The sequence below is a fragment of the Brassica napus genome, assembly GCF_020379485.1.
Source record: "Brassica napus cultivar Da-Ae chromosome C9 unlocalized genomic scaffold, Da-Ae chrC09_Random_4, whole genome shotgun sequence".
NCBI lineage: Eukaryota > Viridiplantae > Streptophyta > Magnoliopsida > Brassicales > Brassicaceae > Brassica > Brassica napus.
This window is the reverse complement of record NW_026014396.1, coordinates 1-10000: the sequence shown is the minus strand read 5'-3', so window position 1 is coordinate 10000 and position 10000 is coordinate 1.

Here is a 10000-nt window from a genome sequence, read left to right as displayed (position 1 = left end):
TTTATTCTATTATTTAATATTAAATTATTGAATATTTCGAACAAATCTTGAAATTCGAAACTGCCAGTTATCCAATAAAGACCTAAAATTCCTAATAATAAACCAAAATCCCCTACACGATTGGTTACAAAAGCTTTTTGACAGGCATTCGCTGCAATAGGTCGTGTGAACCAAAAACCTATTAATAAATACGAACACATTCCAACTAATTCCCAAAAAAAATAAACTTGGATCAAATTAGAACTAGTAACTAATCCTAACATTGAAGTATTAAAAAAACCCATATAAGCAAAAAACCTCAGATATCCTTGATCATGAGACATATAATTATCACTATAAATCAGAACCAAAATTCCAACAGTTGTAATTAATATTGACATAATAGAAGTAAGTGGATCAATAAAGTAACCGAACTCAAAAGAAAATTCATTATTTATGGTCCAAGACCATACATTTTGATGAATGCAACTTAGAAAAATTTGTTGAATAGATAGATAGAGCGAAAAGATCATAACTATACTTAACAAAAAAATACTCAGAAACGTCCACATACGTCGAAGGTTTTTTGTTGCTGTCGGAAAAAGTAGAAGTCCAGCTCCGAGTAAAATAGGTACTGGAAGTGGAATGAAAGGGATGATCCATGAATATTGATATGTATGTTCCATAAAATAAAAAACCCTTTTTATTTTATTCTTAAATTTATTATTTCTTATTCACTGGTTTGTATATATATATATTTTTTTCAAAGGGGATAATAAAAAAGCGCATTTTTTCAAACTTAAATAGAAATTTTTTCGAATTAGTATAATCCTTCATAAACCTTTGAAAAGAAATATATTCAAATCAAAAAATTAGAAGTTATTAACTAATATTACTAAGTTACTGTAAAAAAAACGATTTGTCTTTTTTTTTTTTTACTACTAAAAAAATTTTGATTTTATGCAGATACAGAAAAAGTGAATTATAATTCCGTATTACAATAATTTATATACATATATTAAGAATAGAACAAAGATTTACACGACAAAAAAATACTTAATATTAAGTATAAAAAAAAGTTATTTGGGTTTGATTATTTAGAATTATTATTGAATTATGGAATTTAGTGATTGTCTTCCAGTACACTAAGTGAGCTTTTTTTTTTCAAGAAATATTATTATAATCGATATTTTTTTTTACATATGAAGTGAAGAAATTTAATAAAATTTTTTCTAATATAATCTAAATCTATCAGTATAGATTAATTAAATGAGCACTCTTATACGGATTTAAAACGTTAAATACAAAAAATTTTTCAAGAAAAAGGGAAAAAATAGTTGGGTTTTAAACTTTTGAATGTCTGTTTTGTTTGAAAAATAATATATAATAAAATTTGAAAGAAAAAAATTACTCAATATGGAGTACGAAAGAATAGAATAATAAATGTCTTTGACATCCAATTATACCACTGAAAAACTTTTTTCATTTTTGAATGGCAGTTCCAAAAAAACGTACTTCTATCTCGAAAAAGCGTATTCGTAAAAAAATTTGGAAAAGGAAGGGATATTGGACATCGTTGAAAGCTTTTTCCTTAGGGAAATCGCTTTCTACAGGTAATTCAAAAAGTTTTTTTGTACAACAAAATAAATAAAAAACACTAGAATCATTAGAATTAGCCTAACGTAAAAACCAATTTTTTAGAATACATATAAATTAAAAAAATCTATAGGAACCAAAAAAAAAAAAAAAGATAATATATATATATACGAAATATACGAAAGATTCCTATTGATTTTGTAAAAAAAGGGGGGGTTATTACTTTCCCCATCAATAAAAAAATAAATAAAGATCTTGTATTTCCTCTTAACTAGGAAATACAAGATCTTTTAGCGAAATCAACAGGTTCTTTAAATTAATTTAAGTCAAAAATTTTTCACTTTATACCTTTAGGAATTATTATTTCTCTTAATTCTTATATTCTTTACTTGGAATCAAAGTTATAAAAGTATCTATCCACGATTAAGTGAATATTAGATACTAATAAGTAATAATATATGATATTTTTTTTAAGCGATCAAAAAATATTATGTTTGTACAATATAAAAAGATGCATGAAAATAGATATTTTGACAATTGTTGTTTTTCATTTTTCTTGAGCAACTTAGGCAAATTTTAGTTAAAATTTCTAAGGATTTTGGAGAAGTTTTAATTTTTAGAAAAAGCATTTTTTTAGTAATAAAATCAATTTTAAATTCCATTAAATTAGCTTCTTTATTTAAAATTTGAATCTCGACGATTGAGTAAAAACTTGTTAGTATTATTTTGAACAAGTTGCCGCTATGGTGAAATTGGTAGACACGCTGCTCTTAGGAAGCAGTGCTAGAGCATCTCGGTTCGAGTCCGAGTAGCGGCATAAGATCTTATAAAAGAGATATTATAAGTTTTATAATCAAATTAATACCCGACTTGTTTTCTAAAATCGGGTAAAACCTAGTATTAATTTATTAATTTTTAACAAATTTTTTATGATTTTTTCAATTTTAGAGCATATATTAACTCATATATCTTTTTCGGTCGTTTCAATTGTACTACTAATTTATTTTTTAACTTTATTAGTTAATTTAGATGAAATCATAGGATTTTTTGATTCATCAGATAAAGGAATCGTAATTACGTTTTTTGGTATAACAGGATTATTATTTACGCGTTGGATTTATTCAGGACATTTTCCATTAAGCAATTTATATGAATCATTAATTTTTCTTTCATGGGCTTTTGCAATTATTCATATAGTTTCCTATTTTAATAAAAAAAAAAAAAATCACTTAAACGCAATAACTGCGCCAAGTGCTATTTTTATTCAGGGTTTTGCTACTTCAGGTCTTTTAAACAACATGCCTCAGTCTGCAATATTAGTACCAGCTCTCCAGTCCCAGTGGTTAATGATGCACGTAAGTATGATGATATTAGGCTATGGCGCTCTGTTATGCGGATCATTATTATCAATAGCTCTTCTAGTCATTACATTTCGCAAGGTCGGATCTACTTTTTGGAAAAAGAATATGAAAAATAAAATGTTATTAAATGAATTATTTTCTTTTGATGTACTTTACTACATAAATGAAAGAAATTCTATTTTACTACAACAAAATATTAATTTTAGTTTTTCTAGAAATTATTATAGGTATCAATTGATTGAACAATTAGATTATTGGAGTTTTCGTATTATTAGTCTCGGATTTATCTTTTTAACCGTCGGCATTCTTTCAGGAGCTGTATGGGCTAATGAAACATGGGGTTCATATTGGAATTGGGATCCGAAAGAAACCTGGGCATTTATTACTTGGACCATCTTCGCAATTTATTTACATATTAAAACAAATAGGAATGCTCGAGGTATAAATTCTGCAATTGTGGCTTCGCTAGGTTTTCTTTTAATTTGGATATGCTATTTTGGCGTCAATCTTTTAGGAATAGGTTTACATAGTTATGGTTCATTTACATCGAATTAACTAAAACATTAACAAAAAAAGAAAAGAATCCAAATAAAAAAAATAGCATCTATATATAACTTCATCTAAGTTAAGAAATCTAATTTAGTTTTAGTAGTAAATCATCAAGAACCTTTTGAATCAAGTAGTACAATGATTCAAAAGGTTCTCACAATACAAAAAGCAAAGACTTCTTATTATAATTCAATTTAATGTTTTTTTTTATTTCCTGAAAACTATCCATAAAAATAATTAGATAAAATGGATTCGACCTTGTCACTTGCTAATGAGAGCACAAAATCAGGATAAATCCCAATACCAATTATGGGTAGAAGAATAGAGATTGAAAGAAATAACTCTCGGGGTCCAGAATCAAAAAAAGAAAAGTTTTTGGCATTAATTAACTTGTATCCATAGAACATTTGACGTGACATAGATAATAAATATATAGGAGTTAATATCATTCCAATTGCCATTACAAAAATAATTAAAATTTTTGAAATTAAGAAATATTTTTGGCTGGTAATTATTCCAAAAAAAACGATTAATTCGGCAACAAAACCACTCATGCCCGGTAATGCAAGGGAAGCCATCGATAAGATAGTGAACATTGTAAATATCTTTGGAATGGAGATAGCCATTCCACCCATTTCATCAAGATAAACAAGCCGGATTCTATCATAACTAGTTCCTGCCAAGAAAAAAAGTGCAGCGCCAATAAATCCATGAGAGATTATTTGTAAAATAGCTCCATTAAGCCCAGGATCCGTTATAGAACCAATACCTATAATTATAAAACCCATATGAGATACAGAAGAATAGGCTATTCTCTTTTTTAAATTACGTTGACCGGGAGATGTTGAAGCTGCATAAATTATTTGGATTGTACCGACTACCATCAACCAAGGAGAAAACATAGAATGAGCGTGAGGTAATAATTCCATATTGATTCGAACCAATCCATATGCTCCCATTTTTAATAAGATTCCAGCGAGAAGCATACAGGTACTGTAATGTGCCTCGCCGTGGGTGTCAGGTAACCAAGTATGTAAAGGTATAATCGGTGATTTGACGGCAAAAGCAATAAGAAATCCAATATAAAAGAGTATTTCGAGTGTGACCGGATAGGCTTGATTCCCTAATAGTTCTAAATTTAATGTTGGTTCGTTCGAACCATATAAACTTATACCTAAAACTCCTATTAATAAAAAATAGAACTTCCTGCAGTGTATAAAATAAATTTTGTAGCTGAATACAAACGTTTCTTTCCACCCCACATGGATAAAAGGAGATAAACGGGAATTAATTCTAATTCCCACATGATGAAAAAAAGTAAAATATCCCGAGAAGAAAACGATCCTATTTGGCCGCTGTACATTGCTAACATCAGGAAATAGAATAATCGGGAATCCCGAGTAACTGGAAAAGCCGCTAAAGTAGCTAAAGTAGTAATAAATCCGGTCAGTAAAATCGTTCCTATAGAAAGTCCATCTATTCCCAGTCTCCAATAAAAATCAAAAAGATTGATCCATTTATAATCTTCGGACAGTTGAATTAATGGATCGTCCAGTTTAAAATTATAACAAAAAGCGTAAGTCGTTAGAAGAAGTTCTAAGATACAAATGCATATAGTATACCACTTATTAACTTTATTTCCCCTATGCGGGAGAAATAACATTAATGAACCGGCAGATATTGGAAAAACAACAATTATTGTTAACCAAGGAAAATCATTCGTGGTAAAGACAAGATACACCAGGTCCAAAGAACGCGTACTCAAAAAATATATAAATAAAAAAATATAATTGAACTTTTTTGAGTACGAGTACTTGTCAATAAAAAAAATAAAATGTATTCCAAATTTATTCAAATCAGGTTTTCGGTAACGTATTAATAAGCTAGACCCATGCTTCGAGTTGTTTCATGCCATAAATAAACTCGAACGCTCAAAAAATCCGTTGGACAGGCAGATTCACATCTCTTACAACCAACACAATCCTCGGTTCTTGGGGCAGAAGCTATTTGCTTAGCTTTACATCCATCCCAAGGTATCATTTCTAATACGTCTGTAGGACATGCTCGGACACACTGAGTACATCCTATACAGGTATCATAAATTTTTACTGAATGTGACATAGGATCTATAGTTTTTTTAATGTCATAAATTTTCAATCTAGTAAACTTATAACTAAATGATATATTAAATTAAAATACTAGATGAAGCAATGATTTCTTTTAATAGAATTTTTTAATGAATTCTGGCTCAATTGGTAAAAAATGGGGCTAAAATACTTTGATTTCTTAAATTTTCACAAATTTAATCTAGTAAGTCATAACCTATCATATATGCAAATTTAAACCTATAATTTTTTGATTTATGCTACTTATTTAATAAGGTCGATTGGTTGATGCGAGTTGATTTTCTGTTACGATAAATTGACGAGACTATAGCTAATCCAATAGCTGCTTCAGCGGCTGCAATTGCTATAACAAAAATGCAGAAAATATCCCCTTTTAGTTGGGAATTATCAAAAAAATCAGCAAATGTTACGAGATTCATATTAACTGCATTGAGTATAAGTTCAAGGCACATAAGAGCCCTAACCATATTTCGACTCGTGATCAATCCATAAAGACCAATCAAAAATAAATAGGCACTCAAAACAAGTACATGTTCGAGTATCATTGAGCAACTCCTTATCAATTTTGATTCATTATCAATATGAATAATAAAAACAATTCACCGGATTCAATCAACTAGAATATAACAACAAAGTACGAATAAAAACTATATTAGGGAAAAAATTTCAAATATATATAAAATATAAAAATTTATATTTAAAAAATGAAATAGTATTCAATCAAATTGAATGAACGGAAAAAAATATCATAACATACACAAACACAAAGTTTTCTTTGGTCTTTACTAATTGGAACCTTTTTTATTGACGAGCCACAGAAATTGCACCTATCAAAGCAACTAAAAGAATTATTGAAATGAGTTCAAATGGAAGAAAAAAATCTGTTGATAAATGAATTCCTATTTGTTGACTATTACTTATTAAATCTTGTTCTAAAATCTGGTTTAATCTTGTAGTCCAAATAACCCCGTACCATGACGTATCGAGAATAGTAGAAATTAATGAAAAAAGAATAGTTGTACAAACCACTGAAGTAATCCCATTCCCAACAGTCCACAGATTGAAATCTATGGAATATTCGGAATCATTCATGAACATCACAGCAAATATGATTAAAACATTTATGGCTCCCACGTAAATAAGGAGTTGTGCAGCAGCTACAAAATGGGAATTTGCTAGAATATACAATAAAGATATACAAACAAGAACAAATCCTAAGGAAAAGGCTGAAAATATTGGGTTAGGAAGTAATACCACTCCCAGACCTCCTACTAGAAGACCAGATCCCAGAAAAACTAAAAGAAAATCATGTATTTTTCCAGGCAAATCCATTATATTATTAAAAAAAGAAAAAATAGAAATCCTTTTCATGACCTTATTAATTTAACCGGGGAATTTTTTTTTAATATGTTTCTAATAGAGTGAAATTAGAATCTAATGAATATTAATTGATGTAGATACAATTATTAGACAGTTTCGCTTTTTTATTCTAATATTTTCAACCTATCTATTTCAAGCAAGATAATAATTACGAAAATATTATATTAAAAGGATGAGCCTTAATACTTAATATTATTCTATAAATACAAGTTTTTAATTAAATTCTTTATATAATATAATTCAACAGTTTTGCATTCTTTTTTTAATAAAATTAATGGGTTTACCCATTTTTTGTTTGAGGTGAATTCAAAATTGTTCGAATAGTATAATCGTCAATTACTGACATTGGTAAACGCCCCAAAGCGATTTGATTATAATTCAACTCGTGACGATCATAAGTTGAAAACTCATATTCTTCAGTCATTGACAAACAATTTGTTGGACAATACTCAACACAATTACCACAAAATATACAAATTCCAAAATCAATACTGTAATTAAGCAATCGTTTTTTTCGAATATTAGTTTCCAATTTCCAATCAACAACCGGCAGATCTATAGGACATACTCGAACACATACTTCACAAGCAATGCATTTATCAAATTCGAAATGGATTCGACCGCGGAAACGTTCTGATGTTATTAATTTTTCATAGGGATATTGAATAGTTACAGGTAAACGATTTGTGTGGGATAAGGTAATCATGAAACCCTGACCAATATACCTTGCAGCTCGTAGGGTTTGTTGACCATAATTCATGAACCCGGTTATCATAGGAAGCATATTGTAATTATCTATGAATAATTTGATCTTTGTTTCTTTCTCTTGTTTAAAACAAGTAATGAATATCTTGGATTGATTTTCAATTTAGAGTGAAAAGAGTTGGAAAGAAGTTGTTAATAATAGATTACCAAGGGAAATCGGTAAAAGAAATTTCCATCCAAGATTTAATAGTTGATCCATTCTTAGCCTAGGTAAAGTCCATCTGGTTGCGATAGAAATGAACAAGAACAAATAAGTTTTAGCTAATGTAATAAAGATACCAATTGTTGTTCCAAAAATTTGATCCTTTTCAAATAGCTCCAGCATAGATATATACGGAATAGAAATATTCCAACCGCCTAAGTATAGAACTGTTACAAATAATGAGGAAATTAATAGATTTAGATAAGAAGCAACATAAAATAAACCAAATTTGATACCGGAATATTCAGTTTGATAACCTGCTATTAATTCTTCTTCCGCTTCTGGTAAATCAAAAGGTAACCTCTCGCATTCTGCTAGGGAAGAAATTAGAAAAATGATAAAACCTATAGGTTGACGCCACAAATTCCATCCCCAAAAACCATATTTTGATTGTGCCTCAACTATATCAACTGTACTTAAACTGTTAGATAATCCTAGTCGGTGATAACATTACTATTCTCACCGCTATTACAAAACCGTACATGAGGTTTTCGCCTCATACGGCTCCTCGGGGGCCGTAAATAAATATAAGGACCAGATTAGTATTATTTAGATGGATATGATGTGTTCTAAAATGGATTAAATAGAAATATATCTGGGGTCCCGAATTATACCAATGGAATTCTGTCTGCTCAAATTCTAAAACTAAAAAACGCGCTTCGGAATTCATCTCATCCTTTACAAATTTTAATTTCTATTTGTTGAGTAATAACTTAATCCTTTAATAAAGCACCCCTTGTAAAACTAAACCTAGGTTTTTCAGCCCGTCGTGTTTTTCAATTACGAAAAAGAATTAAACATCCTATTAGTTTCTTATTCATGATAGAAATTCTATTTTATTTTCGAAATCTATAAAAAAAAATATACTTGTTTCGTTCCTATTCTTCTTTCTTTCTTTTTTAGAAAAAAAGTAGGTGGACTTAAAAAAAATAAAGGATTATTTCGTTTCTGATAGTCATTACATTTATCGGTGGATGGGAGCATACTCTGAATCGGAATCTTGGGGAGTACTGCCTGATAATTTCTACAAATTTCAAGCCCCAATTAACCTTCTTTTTTTGTTATCTTATGTTATGCATAAATATCCTTTTCAATTTGGTTAATCTCTATTACAAATTCTTTGTGTATTTTGGTGTTTCTAACCATCCACGCGTTTTTACCTAATTGCCGATCACTTTGTAATATATGTATATGTATAGTAATTTATATAACTGATAGTGAAAACGTCATACGGTTAATATTTTTTTTAACCCGCTTCAAGCCCGGCTGACTAATCAACCAACCTTGGGGTAAAGCGATTCTTACGCTTACGTTTATTTCCATTTAACCTTTGTACATAGGAAATGAGACTTAATTTTTCTTTTTACTGCTAATTTCTGAGCAGTTTTTTTTCACTCATATATAACTATCAAATTCAAATTCCTTTATTAAGATAAACCCGAAAGATAAATATATATATTCCGTTTTTTTTTTCATTTTTTTTTTATCTAGAAGAAACGGAATAAACCTTTCTGTTTCAACGAATCGCACGTAGAGATATTGATAAAACACATAGAGTTAATGGTATTTCATAACTAATCGCTTGAGCAGCAGCTCGCAGACCACCTAAAAAAGAATATTTATTATTTGATCCATATCCTGACATAAGAAGTCCGATCGGAGCAACACTTGAGATGGCAATCCATAAAAAAATACCGATATTGAGATCCGCTAAAACAAGGTGATTGCTAAAAGGAATTACTGAATAACTTAGTAAAATAGAGATAACTGCTATAGATGGTCCAATACTAAATAAAGGAGTATTTCCTCTAGATGGACGAAGATCTTCTTTGAAAAGTAGTTTTGTCCCGTCGGCTAAAGCTTGAAGAATTCCTAACGGGCCGGCGTATTCAGGTCCAATACGTTGTTGTATCCCTGCAGATATTTCTCTTTCTAACCACACAATTACTAGTACACCAGTTATGATTCCCAATACAAGAGAAAATATAGGGACAAATATCCATATGAGTCCATAGACCTCTTTTAAAGATTCCAATCTAAGA